At 43.7% G+C, this 16,025-nt stretch overlaps 1 protein-coding gene across 1 annotated transcript in view; it reads right to left on the bottom strand.

Annotated features, from left to right (window-relative positions):
* prkar1b (protein kinase, cAMP-dependent, regulatory, type I, beta) overlaps window positions 1–16,025 on the bottom strand; it is a 61,578-nt gene that overhangs the window by 23,972 nt on the left and 21,581 nt on the right. The gene's annotated exons all lie outside the window — the stretch shown is intronic.

Raw genomic sequence — 16,025 nt, 5'->3', positions numbered from 1 at the left:
AGGCCACTTGCTAAATGCGATGAACAAACAGGAGAGAATATCATCATCATCGGATAAATCTACATCACAAAGCTTCTGCCACTTTCCCTACATCTGCACATTTTGTCAGTATACGTAGCGCATATAGGCTTAAACCTGACTTTGTGTTGTTACACAACACGATCAGAGCCCGTATCGCCGCGTGTGTCTTCTAAAAGAGGCGCTGAGAAAACAAACAAACTGAACGGCTGTGCCTAAGCACTTAATTTCCATTTCAACCCGGCAGGGAAAGCGCCTGTTATAGACGGTTCCTAATCGAGCCGTTTAAATGCATGAAGCCTCGGCAGATTAGAGCTCCACTGCTGGGATGTGTCGGGACAAGAGAAAACTCAGTATCCTTCCTCTCCTCCTCTCTGCCCGTCTCACACCTTCGGGGTATATTTATCTATCTAATCAGTTGCATACCACCCGTCTTATAGAGAAATATAGAAAAAACAATAAAAGAGGGTCAGGCATATCAAAGACATACAAGACCTGCTGAGTGAACGCGGGGGCAAGTTTGAGCCCGTTCTGGGTTGTGTGTCTGTGTGAGCATGTGTGTGTGTGTCACTGAATGTGTGTGTTTGAGCCGGGCTGTCGGTGTCTGAGTATATATTGCCTATGAAAACACACAGGTTCGTACAAAATAATGTGTGGGTGTTGTTGAATATGTCTGCTGTGCTCATGACAGTGCACTAGACTATGCAGCACTTAGAAATGAAAAGCGTTACACAGCCGAACACACCTTGCCGCAGTGCACACCACAACATACAAGTGGTAAAAAAAACAACACAAAAACTCTAGGTCAACAGATGTTGGGGGAGAGATCTGACGCTGTTATTGAGTGGTTTGGAGGTAAACGGGCACTGCTGGTATTTGTTTATGTGACACTGAATAAAGAGCAGACTTAAGGCGGTGGACTGGGGCCAGCTTCACCCACAGGTAGCCTCTGTGCGATGCAGCTGGCCACTGACTCACATGTCCTCCAGGACGCACACACACGCATGCATGTGCAAAAAAACATACTCACTCTTTGAAGTGTGTGTGAGCAGTGGCTAAAAGATGCACAGACACACTTCGGCACAAACGGATACGACCTTCACACGTGGTCCTACGCAGGCAACCAATACACTCAGTCACACCTGTAAGAACAACATATTGAGGCACTGGCATTCGCGATGAAAACACACACACACACACACACACACTGGCACCGTGATATGACACGCAAACTCAGACTCTTTGATGGTGATTAGTCAGAGTGCAACATCTGCAGGAGTGGCCGCAACTCTCCACACATCTGTGACCACCTGCGCTTGGCATGGAGTCTGTTTATTCAGGGAGTTTCAGAGCAGCCGGTCACGTATAAATAATAAGATGCGGTTTAGGAAAACAATTACCGACGGCACGAGAGCAAGAGTAAGAACAAGGAGGGGGGGAAAAAATCCGGTACTTTCAAGTCATGAGCTTTTGTTTCATAAGTTCTGTCTCATCTCTTGTCATGGTGATGACGAGGGTGATGATGATGCATCGCGCATCCGAGTGGGATGACGGAGAGTGAGCTGCGTAGTCGTGGCGAGAGGATCAAAGGCGAACCAACCTGTGTTTAGGTAATTACCCTTGACCACCTCTCTCCTCCGTGCCCTGCCTCTCGTTGGATGCATCGGTGAGCACAACAAAGACACTTACGCAGGTAATTGCTTCCTCTCATTTCTACCTGTCTCTCTTTCCCTTTCTTCATCTCCAACTTCCTCCCTGTCTGCTCTCGATCACTTTTTCTCTTCCTCTCCCCTCTCAATTACCCCTTTCTTCCCTCTAATTCTCCCCCCTTTGCCCCACCTATTTCTCCCATCTCTCGGTCTATCGCCCGCCTCCCCTCCCTGCCTTTCCCAGATGAAGTGATTAATCTTGTCCTTTCCGCTACCTGTAGCCCCACTGACCTTATAAAAAGGCAGAAGGCTAACAATGGATGTGCTGTTCTGACAGAGACAGGCAGAAAAGAAAGAAAGAAAGAGACAGAGAGACCCTGCAGACTCCGAGGGGGCTAGGAAGTTCACCTCCACCCTAGGGAGAGAGACAAAGCTTCTGTCATGGTTGAGATATGTGGAGATAGTTCCCTGAAACATGCGTATGTGCCTTCACTCACACACTCAACAGTGCACATGCATGCAAGAGCATGAAGCAAACATTGCAAAAATGCATCCATGTAAACACCCATTTGGTAATTGCTTTCATACTATCCTTGCTGACATGACATCATTCTGATCTTATTCAAGGCCCTCACAATCTGCCCCTCTGTGCACACACAGTGTTGGTACAAATGACATCACATCAAGAGTACATAGCCCATTGTGTAGCACAGGAAGTAGCAGCTAGAGATAATGACACTTTTATAATAATCTGAGTCACTATCACGGCAGTGAAACAGCAGTTTTATGTTCAAAGGAGGATCAGGTGATGCCAAAAGATGAAGTAATGGGTAGAATTATCCACAGAATGGATACAATTAGAAAGAGGAGACACCTTCATGCAACGCCCTGCATTGTATTGCGCTGGGCTCATCATGAAGGGTTTTTTTTTTAAGAAAAGAAAATATAAGTAAGCCTCATGATAATGTAGCTTTTCACAAGTTAAGTGTGCTTATGCATACAGTACATGTGCGGATTTGCGTGGGAATGACAGGGAAAGTTTATGTGCTCCTTCGCTCACTTTTTACACACACGCAGACGACAACGCAGCAACAGGCTATTATTGTTCTCAAACACCCATAAAGATGTGGTTAGCTCAGGGGATTTCAGCCATTAATGAAATAAAATCAGGTCTGCTTGTTGTAGCTGCTTGTTGTTCTTCCCGCTTGGCACTGGTGTCGTTTTGCTTTTCACCTTCTTCCCTCCTTCTTCTTTATCACTCCAGCAACACAGCTGTTTATTTGTTCTGCAGCAGACATCTTATCTCTTACATTACTAGCTCTATACACAGCACTGCCATTATGCCATTAACACCAAAGGGCTCTTTCACTGCGCGGCGTGCCGCCATGTCTTTGTGTTCCTTAATGGGCCACAGTATGTTGAGTTACACAAGTCACTTCACGGAGAGCCCATCCAGAGTGCTCACTCTGTCTGGGTGAGAGAGGTTTTGCAATAACCAAAATAATCAACAACTGCACCACATATGGGAACTTCCCAGCTCTCCAAGCTGTGTGCCACTGGTCTGGCTGGCACAGTGTTTGTGCCGCAAGAGATTCAAGAGATTTATTTTCACTGCCACAGTTGATAGTAATTCAGATTGCCGATTCTGGCAAATCAGGCAACAATAATAGTCTTTGTTTTGCAAGTTGACACATATCCATGAAACAGTATGAGTAATGGCCTGAGGATACCGAATGTACACTCCATTTGTACAATATGTTTAAAGGGGCTATTTGTAAGTTTTCTCTGCCACTGAATGTTGTTTCTTGCCAAGAGCGGGTGGTGACTGTTACTTACCGAGAGAGTCAGCTATTATTGTGTTTACAATGCAAACGATTATAATACAGAGCAGCAGAGCAGCACTACTTCTTCAGAGCAGATTCGATGTTAGTTGGTATTGGACAGTGGCTGGTGCTAGCTGCTAGCACCGGCAGCAACAAAGGCAACAGGTTGACATTGTGGCTATCCCTCTGCTGCTTCAGTATGTTATAAAATATGTCAAAGGACAGAAGAAGCTCAAAGCTGAGTCATATGCAAATATACACCTGTGAGAAGTAAAAAAAAAAAAAAAAAAAAAAGGTTTCATGCCTTTTTTGCACGATTTTTTACATCTTGGGGCTACTATGGTGTCAATGACTGTACTAATGAATAAGCCATGAGATGAAATAGTGGCTGCTATTCTGCTGCTGGCTTGGACTCCACAGCACCTCAGTGAATGGGAATGTTAAACAGAATTAATGCTGCATACTTAAACTGAAAGGTTCATAGATTAAAACTAATTCTCAACAGCTTCCACTAAAGCAGCAAGTTGCTGTGAACAACATACTGTATACTGCAGCGCTGCCTTGTGTTTGGCTGCCAGGTGAAGAACTGTAACTCGTCAGACGTCAGCACAGTGTGTGAAGCACATGCAAACTCACAAAAACCAGCTTGCGAATATGTATTAGATTTTCACTGATGACAGAGGAGCAATTGTTTACTAGCCCTGTTGTGGGACTCATTATGGGTATATCACAGCAACATGGAAAACAGCTTTATGAGGCTGACTAAGTGGTGAGCAGTTTAATGTCCAGAGCTTAAAGTTGAGCACAAACAGCCAAAGTTACTCACATGGAACAACCAACTCACCCCACTGAGCTCTTTTAGTGTGAAGGCAATGGATTTCGTTTTTTTTTTTTTTTAACACCATCAAATTACATAAGCCACTATGTACATGTACACACACTGATGCACTCACTGCAGAGGCAGACGTACACACACCAGTGACAACAGGCAGTAGTATTAGAGTGTGAGTGAGAGAGAAAGAGAGAAATGGGGGAGATGAAAGAGGTGTAATTATAAAGCACTGAAGCGTTCAGTGAAGATATTTATGACATGAAAGCTCTTGGCACGCGCCCTGTCTCTCCCTGGAGGCCCGGAGAAAAATGGAGGGACAGGGCCATGCCAGCTGCTGCCCATTTCTTCACATCGGCCTCCAAACTCTTGAGGAAAACCCACAGCAGTGTGTGTTGCGTCTTCATTGGTCAATACAAAGATCCTCTCACACCAACAAATCACAACCAATTTGAGACCTGCCATGAATGATGTTTCTTGTTGAGCATTTTGTTGAAGTTTTTTGCACACTAAGTGGTTCTTTTTAGGAGTTGCTTAGAACTCTTAAAAAGGAGGCAGCCCTTGAATCTCACATGCTGTTGGTCATTGGCTTGAGAAAAAAGAGAAAATGAATGAAAATGCAAATGCAGAAAGCAAAATGAACTCCTACTAACATGTAGTTGTAACATAGAAACACACATCTCTGGTTTTAGTATTTGGCTGTACCATAGATTGTCTTAAAGGGATAGTCCAGCTTTTTTGAAGTGGGGTTGTATGAGGTACGAATGGCCATTAAGTATAATATCTGCAGTAGAAAGGTCTCTGCCCCCCCCCCACTGAGAAACACCGGCGCATCGCGCTGCACCGAGACACAGGCAGTAAACGGTTGTGAACGAGGGAAAATTAATCAGCGTATTTTGGCAGCCTACAAGAAGTCCCGTCTCAAAATAATACACCAGTTCAAGAGTATGATATAAAGTAAAAATTTACAATGCATCAGATGGTCGGAAAAAAGTTTTTTTTTTTATCTGGACCTAACCAACTCACTCGGTGCAGACAGGCTCTGTGACGCACTGTATCACTCCGCCTCTTCCACACACTGCTTATCCAAACAGCTGACTGTCCCTAATTCATAGCCGGTGTTTCTCAGTGGGGGGGAGGGGGGGGGGGGGGGCAGAGACCTTGGCTTTCTACTGTGGATATTATACTTAGTGGCCATCTGTACCAACTCCACTTAAAAAAAAACTGAACTAACCCTTTAATGTATTTGTCAACTTCTGTGCTAATAGTGTAAAAACAAAAAATCAATTGTTGACTGTTTCCCTTTCTTTGTGTTGTACAGTATGCTGTGATGAGTTTCACCTTGAATGATTTTACAAAGTCCTTGTCTCTGCCTGGGCTGATGTGAACTGGCCCATACAGAGTATACAGGCAGCCATGCAGCAGCACAGAGGTGGTCCTTGAAGTTTACAGGTGGACATAACAGTTTATGGCTGGTGGCAATGACCACTTAGAGATGCTCAACAATATGGGAGGAGAGACGAGGCCACAGCCATGCGAGGAGAAACAGAACCCTCTCTTCTCTAAAACTCGACTGGCCTTTTCCCAATCTGCCTTTGGATGTGATCCCCGGGGCTCCAAAACACCACGTCTGATAAACATCATAAGCTCCAAAACACATTTAGTGTTCTTTTACTTTACAATGGGCTATTACACACTGAAGACTTTTTAAATCCTTAATAGAATTTAAGAGCACTTTGGACTGATATTTTTGACTCAAGGATCTAATGGGGGCTAACGTTTGCATACGTGGAGGTCTAAAGAGGTCCACTTAGAGTAAGCTGTGTGATTAAAAGTTGGAGGTTGTATTTAAAACCAACGGAGGGCAGGGAGCACGCTGTGTTAAACCCACACACCTGGCCCTGGTGGGTTTATAAGGGGTGTAAACCTGGATGCATCCTGTTGCCTCTAAGTGTAGATGTGTGTCTAAATATATATGCACAAAGCACCTGAGGGCCGCTGCATTTACGCTGGTGATCTGTGGGGCCGGTGCACTGCTGCCAGAACCTGCTGAACTAAATATTAGTGTCATTTATACATTCTGCAATGATTAGACCACCTGAGAGAACCTTTCCAATTCCTATGAGTTTGAAAGATTACAAGTGCTTTGGGAAGTTGCCTGTTTTCCCTTTGTTTAGTATATCCCCAATTTTGTGTTCCACATAACTGGATGGCATGGATCATTACAAGAAAACTGCAGCGTCCGCTTGGTCCAACAGGTATTTTTACACTTGACAGTGATGCATCGTTTTCTAACCAGACTACACCTTTGTTAGCCCATTGTTTTGCTTCGAGATGTCTGGAGAATTGATTCAACTCGGTCAGACACTTATTGGACCAGTCAGCAAACTATATGGGCACAGCAGACGATGATTCGACTCGCTACCTCCGCTACGCCTCATTAACAAATATTTACACTGCAGTTGCTTTATTCTGTGTCTCAGCTCAGATCATTCAGACACAGATTTGAGAGTTGGGAGTTTGTAATGCTACAACAGCTGCTTACTTAAAAAAAAAACAGACTCTAGAGGCCAATGGAAAAAGTGCAAGTGGTAAATTTGTTCAATTAAAAGCAATATCCCCATATACTGAGGCTATACTGTAGTTGCATGTCATTCCCCCTCTCTCTGCCTCCCCATTTCCTGTCTATCTCTACTGTCCTGTCAATAAAAGGCAAAAAGCCCCCCCAAAAAAGTAGCAGGGTTAAGTGAAGCAGAGTGCTAGAGAGCCTCAATAGGTCACTCTGAGAGATCACTCCAATAAATTGTGTCGATATCTGATCAGCAGTGTTTCAAAATGTGAGATGACTACAGTAATAAATAAATCCAGGAGCCCTGTTCCTTAGGTGACTCTAAAGTTAACAGTAGCTGTATGTAGTATGCTGTATCCAAGGTAATTAGATTGTATACTTTACAGCTGTGCCACAAACAAACATTATCAATGACTCAAATAACCAACACCTCGCTGGGAGAGATTGACCAAACTGCAGGAAAGACTTTCCATTGGCTTCCCTGAAACCTTTGAGCCTAATTGAAGAGGTCTAGCCTTCAGATAAAAATTTCAGGCTGAACAGCCACTGAATCAGCACCTTGGACCCTGCTCGTCTGCCAGAGTCCTCCGCCTCCTGTAGCAACGCTTATTTCCTTACACTGCTGTGCCGCTGGCATGATAATGGGAAAGCTTGGAAGCGAGGAAAAGTAGAAACAGAGACACACAGTTAAATATAAAGGGAGCGAGATTTCATTGAGGATATTACGGCACCGTTGAGAAGCAGCCAGCTGATGCAGTGAATACCAGACAGCTTAGGCCCTTCTACCAGACTGAGCGCCATAAACACTCTACTCGCGCTTATGCACAAACAGACAAACAAACACATAAACAATTAACGCTCACATACGCAAGCTTTTTCAAAAAAGAAGCTATTTTACAACCATTTCCAACAGTTTTAACAGTGGCGATGATAATTATCTGCAGGTCGTACAGACTCATTCCTCCGCTGTGACTACTACTTGGAACATGCATACTGACCACACACACACATCACACAACACACACACAGTATACACATCCAGGTTGGCATCAGGGAGGTGAGAGGCAGAGCTGCATGGCTGCATGGCAGTGGAATAAAAGGACCAGCCTGAAGAGGAAAAGAAAGGAGTGGTTGATAGGAGGATGTGAGGAGGAATGAGGACGTGTTACAGGATGAAGAACAAACATCAGACTTTGACAGTGTCTTTGACTGTAAATAAACGCTGCATTTGAACCTTTTGATCCTCTAATAATGGGATTATTTATATGTTATTGCAGAGAACATCTGAATAATTCACCAACAGCAACACATCACACTTGGCTTAAGTTCCAAGAAACCTGTGGCTCCAAATGTAATTCCCCTTTTCTCTCTTCTATCATGTCCATAAACTATTTTTTAAGATTTCACCTGGAGAGGAAATGGGATGAAAAATAACATCTGACTCTCACATGCAGCTAAATCTAAGACTACACACTGCACACTGTGTTCAGGCTACTGTGTGTATTAAGCGTGACAAGATTATTTCAGAGGCCTACCTGATGATCTAACACACACACACACACACACACCACCTGCTGATGTCCCCATGATGTCAGCCTAAAAATATCACAAACATGTCCGACCCTGCCACATCTCCCCTTCTTTACTCTCCCCCTTCCCCTTCACACTTGTGCTCAGTATACTCATTATGCTGCTGTGCTAATGAATATATTTATTTTAAAAAAAAAACGTATTTTTCCACTGCTGACTTTAACGTGTTTTCTCCACGCTGTCCGTCCAGGTCACATTTTCAGTGCTCGTGCTTTTTCGCACTTTTCCTAATGCCCACTGTCTCCATTGTTTGTTGCCCCAGGGCAGGAAAAAGCGAGCTCTTCCTCCACTTAAGAGGGAAAAAGGGTCAGGCTGAATCAGGCGCTGACAGCACTAAGCCTCTACCTCTCTGATGTGTCTACAGGGGACGTGTCACTGGAATGACGGACAGAGACAGAGAAAGAGAAAGAGACATCTCACAGGGACACAAGAGGAGTAATTCTTTGCAAACAATTATATTGTATACAGAACACAGCCTTCCTAAAATAAGCCTTTATATTGTGCGAAAGATGCCAAGAGTTGTGCCTCTCTCTCTCCTTTCCCTCCCTCCCTCGCTCTCTCTTTCTCACATACACACACACATATCCTGACACGTTGCTAAACATCAAAAGACGTGCCGCTGTCCTGCGGGCATGTCTTTTCCTCTCTTCTCTCTTTCCTCTGCCTTACACTCCCTCTCTTATTCCCACCTCGCAGTAGACAAGCGCTAGAGAACAAGACAAGCATTTGAGAAGCAGATCGGGACACAAATTGTCCTTTGTTGGGGTTTAGATCTGAGAGGTGTTTACACAACAGGGCGCATAACACGCGTATACGATCAAACGCAAAGGTAGAAATGCAGAAGTTGAGACGAGAGAAAATTCTAAAAAGCCTGAGGTGCCCGAGGAAGAGGGAGGGAAGGATGAGAGGTGAAGGGGGGGTGGGGGTGTATCCGCTGTAGAACTGCTTACGGCTATAACTATATATGTGTGTATGTGCATGTGTGTGCGTATGTGCGTGTATAAACCTTATCAGCAGTGAGGTAATAGGTGTACCGGGTGCATGGAAGGGAGAGAAATAGCTGACATTCAATAGCTGACATCTGACTGACGTAAGGCCTTCCCCGCTGTAAACAGACAGCTTCATCAGACGCACCGCTTGCAGACCTGGCCAGTGTTGAGTAACCACTTCGCACCCTGAGAATAACGTGATAACACCATGGAATGTGCTAATGTTTGTAAATTGCGAACTCATTTACCCATGACACTGTCTTGTAAGTAGCTGGATCATTATGGATTCAGAAAATGTTTTTCTGACTCACTTTTCTTCACAAACAAACACAAACTAATTTGTTTTGTTTTTTTTGCATATACTTCTTTTTGCATTTTTAAGAGATTTTTGGATGCAATGCACCTCAGTTGGAAGATTTTCAGAATGTTTTTTAAAACAATTTTAAGTTTTGAACAATGAACTGAAATGAGTTCAACTTTTCTATACTATGACATTAGCAGAGTGCAAATGATAAAGCAGAGTTCCACTTGACATTTAGGTCAAAAAGCTTCTTTTACTTACAAAGATAGTATTGTCAACAGCCTCCTTTACCTGTGAAGTTCCTATTCAAAAGAAAAATTAATATATTTCTCAGTCAAAAAAAACACACTGAAAAGGCTCCATGATCTATGTCACTTCTCTACACTAATCTACATGTTTATTGATTTCTCTGCTTGCTCATAATGTGGTATAACACAATTTTGCAAGATGTTGATGGAGTAAATTAGGAGTTCCTGCTGATGCAAGTGTGGACGAAAACAACAATTTTAATTCAATTAATTGACACTTATGTTACTGTATGCACTGTATTCAGGAAAAAATGCACTGGTCTAGCAACCTTTAAACTACACAATTACGTAAAGGCCTAAAACAAACTCCATAAGACATCGCATACAGAAGATTATCAAGCTTGGAAATGGGATGAGTGCCTCTAATCTAAATGAAACTCAACCAGTGAGGAGGTCATGGGAGAATTAACACGCTATAACAAGACTGTTGTCTGTGCCTGTGCACTGGAACCTATCACAGTAGCATAGACAAAGCCAATGGGATGTATACAATAGGAGGCCATGGGCCAACCCAGGCTATTTTATAGGGCGCTGGGCTGCTCTGTCCTCGGCTAATGTGCGGTGGTCAGTGTGTGGGTTGTGCTTTTGGCTTGGCAGAGCTATAAAGGCACTGGAGGGTTGAAGGAACATCATGTCCTCACAGCAGGGGCAAATACTGGTTAGGAAGTCACCGCCACGCACGCTCGCACATTTACCCTACATATTCATTCAAATGAAATGAAACATGACACTGGCCACGATCACAAATGCCCTTAGTCACGCCCTAACCCATATAGTCCTGGACATGCACACAGGTGTCTCAGCTTACAAGTGTTAACAGTGATTTATAACACTCTTTTCTCTCTTTTACTGCACTTGACTTTCACTCTCTCAGTAGTCCAAGTATTTTTGAGTACCGTTTTGTTAGGCGAGATTGAGGTGATTCATTACTTCTCCCACTGCGGACATTTGATCTAACTGCTGTTCGGATCCAAAACGGAGGCCAGCTTCTCTCCCCTTTTCCTGTTTACTGCAAGAAAAACATTCACATGCACTGTTCACGCGCTCACGTACAGATGCTGGCATTATTCACGCCACTTTCTTGATGCTTCATGTGCATCAAACAAAAACATCTTGCACACAACTACCGGCGTAAACGGACAGTGCATGGACTTGCCGATACACATGCGAATGCACACTCTTGACACTGATGTTATAAGCAGCTGAAAAGGCACGGATGAATCATAGTTTGCTGGAAAACGGTCCCGTACAGACTCTCGGGTGCATTTTGGAAGGAATACAGAGTTCTTTAAAGGACTCCAGACACTAACACTACTACATGACTCATTACTTTACGGAGAACTGGATGGAGAAATGGACAGAGGGAAGGATGGCGAAAGATGACAGGGGGCGGAAAAGGCAGCAGGGGACAGGTTGAAACACAGCAGAGGGTATGAGAGAGGACAAAAGTTTCCAGCTATCTCTGCAATAGTGTGCATGTGTGTGTGCATGCATGTGTGCATGCGCTTGGTGACGTGCCCGTGTGAATGTGGTTATCTGCACTGGTTTACAAGCAGAGCATGCAGCCTGGCTGATATGAACTTCCCACAAAACGATACGTTTGTGTGCTCTGCTTATAGGCGTAAAGGTGAAGCTGCCCGAGCTGAGACGAAGACGCGACGTGCTGGGGGAGGTGATCTTTTTGGCCTCTTAGTCTGGCCTCTGTGCGCTGGATGGCTGTGGGGATGGTCGAGGTTCAGTCAGGCCTGCAGCTCTCCTGTGGAGAGTGACCTCATCGCCTGGCCCCTGGCATTGTGGCAGCAGCACAAAGCCATGCAGGGGACGGAGAGAGAAGACTACACATGAATGTGGGGGAGGGCCTGGATGTGAGCGTGGATGTAGATGGGAACGAGCCTGCATGACTGAAAGAGGGAGAAAGACAGGAAGAGAAAGAGAGAGAGAGAGAAAGTAGTGAATTCTGAAAAGGGGGGAAAAAGAGGACCACCAGGCTCTCAGGAAGAACAGGGATGAGAACACACAGAGGGTCAAAGAGGGAAATCAGTAAGACAGGAAACACAAACACCACCGCAAACAAACAGACTAAACAACGTACAAGAGAAACCTGCTAATTTGTTCATGCTGCTGCTGCAGAGCCCACCATAAAATACTGATCATAGATGCAGTCAAACATCCTCACAACTCTTTTCACCTGAACACACAAAGACACAGCTTTTCTCAATGACAGGATGGGACACACAAATAACTGTAAGGCTAAGTCACACACACACACACACACTGACACACACTACTCCACAATAGTCCTAAAAGAGATTTGGCTGGGAGAAGACTCGCAGCCATCCACCCCGCTATTCAGTACCACTATATCCTGTTTCCCCTGCTCAATGCGCTGCCAGGAATCACAGACTGCAGGGGGTCACCTAACACAAGTGTGTATCCCCATAGGCATCCTATAATTTGGGACACAATATGAACTTTGTATGTGCATGTATATATCTGTTTCCTAGCAGAGGCAATGGCTCAAGTGATAGTTAATATCTGTGTTATCTGTGTGTGGCAAAAACACCCCCTAGGGGTTGATATATGGTATCAACACAGTGTCACTGTGTCCATGTGGATGTCAATGAAGGTAGTGTGAGGCTGCGTCACATAAAAAAAACCCATACTGCCTGTACTGTTCATTTTAGACACAGCGTATCTGTTTCAAATATGAACTCATTCACTGGAGCACAATAGATGCAAGTCGCACATCTATTGATATGGAGCCTGATTCAAATGAGCGAGTTATCAGATATGATGATGAGAGCTGTGTTCATCTGATACGGCTGCACAGCACGCTATTTCACACTGCATCCTCTTTGTTGTCTTGCTCCTTCGCATGGGCCCTTAAATAAACTTCCGCTGGAACACGAGACGACGCAGATCTCTCCCGGGCAGTTTCAGTGTCTCTCTCTCTCCGCTTCTGTTTGTTTATTTAAGCTTCCCCTGTCGCTCGCCGATTCATTTATTTTTGTTTTTGCACCTCTTTTAAGCAGCACACAGAAAAAAAAGAGTGCCGGTGCAATAAAGATGTTCCCTGTCCATCGGCAGGGCCTAGCGGGGAAGGTGTAGAGGTCAGAGTTTAGGGGTCAGAGGTCAACTAATCGGTCACTTCATCAACTAATTACTCTGCTTGTTAATTAGAGGATTAAAGCAGGCAGGATGCAGTAAACATAACCTCTTCACAATCCTCTTCTCCTTTTTATTGTTATATTGAATGTTGTTTCTCATGGAGTCGTATAAATTTGATTTTTTAAAGTATATTATCTACAGGTATGTGTGTTTTCTAGTTGTTCACTTCCTCCACATACTGTATCAAGGATGAATCCCTGTATTTGCTTGATTTACAACTGGGTTTTCATTTGAAAGGATTTAACAACTCTTCTAACCACATGGTATGTTATTTTAGAATATTTTGAAGCTCTGTGAAGACAGCTCAAGGAATGGGATAAACAGGGTTTCATGGTGTCTGCCAGACTATTTATATGGTTATACGTAGAGCAGGTCTTCTCATGTCTCTACTGTCCCCAGGAGAGTGTTTAGTGGTCTAAGGCCATTAGATTAATGCAGGAGGACAGGAGAATACAACCTGATGAGCATATGTACATGTGTCTATTTGTGAATGTGTATCAAGGGAAAGATAAACGCGCCTCTGATAGATTTCCCAGAGGCCTTTTCCTCTGTAATTAATTCTTTTCGTTGAATGTGACCTCAAAGAATTGCTCTTGTGCCTGATCCGTAAGTGGGAGATCATCAAGGTCATTTATACAGGTGTGCACAAAAACAACCAAAAACAGGCCAACACAAACACATACATGGTGTGCTGCTATCACAAGTCTCATTTTCCTATCACATCAGTAGGAAGTTAGATAAGAAACACTATTAGAGTAGGAACTGTAAGAATGTGTGTTTAAACAGGCGATAGCGCTGCTGTTGACCATATTAAAAGACTGGTTCTCAATGGGCATATAACAGTGGGAAGTGGTGGGGAGATAGGCTGGCAAATCTCATCTGAGGGTGCACCTGGACAAACAGGCCCTACAGTATGTGCATGCACACGTGCACGTGCATATACACAAGAACCTGTAAACTTGACAGGTTGATTGAAGCCAGATATCTAAATTGGTGTAAGCGAGTGTGACCTGATTCTTTCTGTTATCTTTCCTGATATTTTGTTATCAAGGCCCTGTAATCTGAAAACTATCATCTCAGAGCTGTAAGTTAACTGAAACCAAAACAGAACAATCAGACATCCAGATGGTAAGATGAGATAATAGTTTCAGTCGGTATGATAACGACTGCAGCATGGTTACAGTATTGAGACAGGTGGCTGCAGCCTGATTTGGGTGTTGGCAACCCGAGCCCAGCACAATATGAAATCAAACACCTGTTCCCAGCTTATCTTGTGTGTTTGTATGTGTGTGTTTGTGTAGGCATATCATAATGAGGTCATAATGACAGCTAATGGGTGACGAATAGCGAGTTCCACCCAGTGGCGTGCTGGGAGTCACCCCATGGCAGAGGTTCAAATGTCAGCTGAGAGTCCAGCCAAGGTCAAAGACATAAACACAGAGATACTGTCCCCTGATGGTACTGTACAGCATGTGTTCAGTCACTGTCTTGTTAAAAATTGCATTAGTACAAGGAAAATGTCCTTTGATGTCTTAATTTCTGTAACCTGCTCAGCCTGCCAAGTGTTTGACAAAAAAACAAAAAAAAAACAGCCTGCTCATAACAAAAACAAGGATTCGCTGAGATCTGGAGGGCAAAATGTGTTAAGGTTTCACTTCCAGGCAGCTGAGGAAAGATGGACTATACACACACGCACACACACACACACACACACGGCTGGTGCAACTCAGAGAGTTTGAGGCCATAAAGTTTGACATATGGAATGGTGTGTTAATCAAAGACTCCACGCTCCCAGCTGGAACAGACGCACTGGGAACAAAGTCTGACATGCACACTTGAGAATGTACTTTCGTGAGTGTGTGTGTGTGCGTGCATGTGCACACACTTGTATGGCAATGCATTGTGAGGACCAGTTTGAGTTTTAGACTTTTAGAAATGAGGACATTTTGGCTGAAACCTATTTTCTGACACACCTTTAAATGACTGTTTAAGTGTTAAGACTTCTTCTGTTAGAAGTTCTGGTTAGAATTAGGTTTAGAGTGAGGAGCTGGGGAATGCATTATGTCAACCAGTGTCCACACAAAGATAACTGTACGTGTGTGTGTGTGTGTGTGTGTGTGTGTGTGTGTGTGTGTGTGTGTGTGTGTGTGTGTGTGTGTGTGTGTGTGTGTGTGTGTGTGTGTGTGTGTGTGTGTGTGTGTGTGTGTGTGTGTCAGTGGAGCATGTTTACTTACCTTGTAACAGTACAGTTCATGGGCTGCCCTATTGTTTTCTTTTCTAAAGCAATCTCTTCACAACTTCCTTTACCTCCATCAGAGGGACTGTTGATATCATTTTTCATGGGAAGAATTTCACTCTTTGAGCAAACCATATGACAAAAAATATATTTACAAAAAATGTCATTGGTATTGTTTGACCACAACAGAGAAAATCTACTTTTAAGAAGGAAGAGAGAAAGATGAGGTATGAGTGAAGAGATTCTACAGTAGATATTACATTGTATTCCTGTGTTGTGTGTTTTTTTGTTTTTTTTATGTTTTTGCATTTTATATGAGTATATGCAATACTGATTTTAACTTTTTATGGCTGAGCTATGACTCACTTCTGTGAAAAGTGTTCTATAAATAAACTTCATGGGCTTCTCAAGACCTGCAGATATTCAGGGTGCAGGCAACAGAAAGATGGGCAATAAAACATCTAAGTTGCTTCCTTTTCAATTTGTCTCTTCCTCTTTCACCCTCTGCATCTCACCTTCACCTGTGCACAGTTGGAACAGCACTT

The sequence above is a fragment of the Trachurus trachurus genome (assembly GCF_905171665.1).
Source record: "Trachurus trachurus genome assembly, chromosome: 8".
Classification (NCBI taxonomy): domain Eukaryota; kingdom Metazoa; phylum Chordata; class Actinopteri; order Carangiformes; family Carangidae; genus Trachurus; species Trachurus trachurus.
Note: the sequence above shows the minus strand (reverse complement) of the source record. Positions and strands in the feature narration are given on the sequence as shown.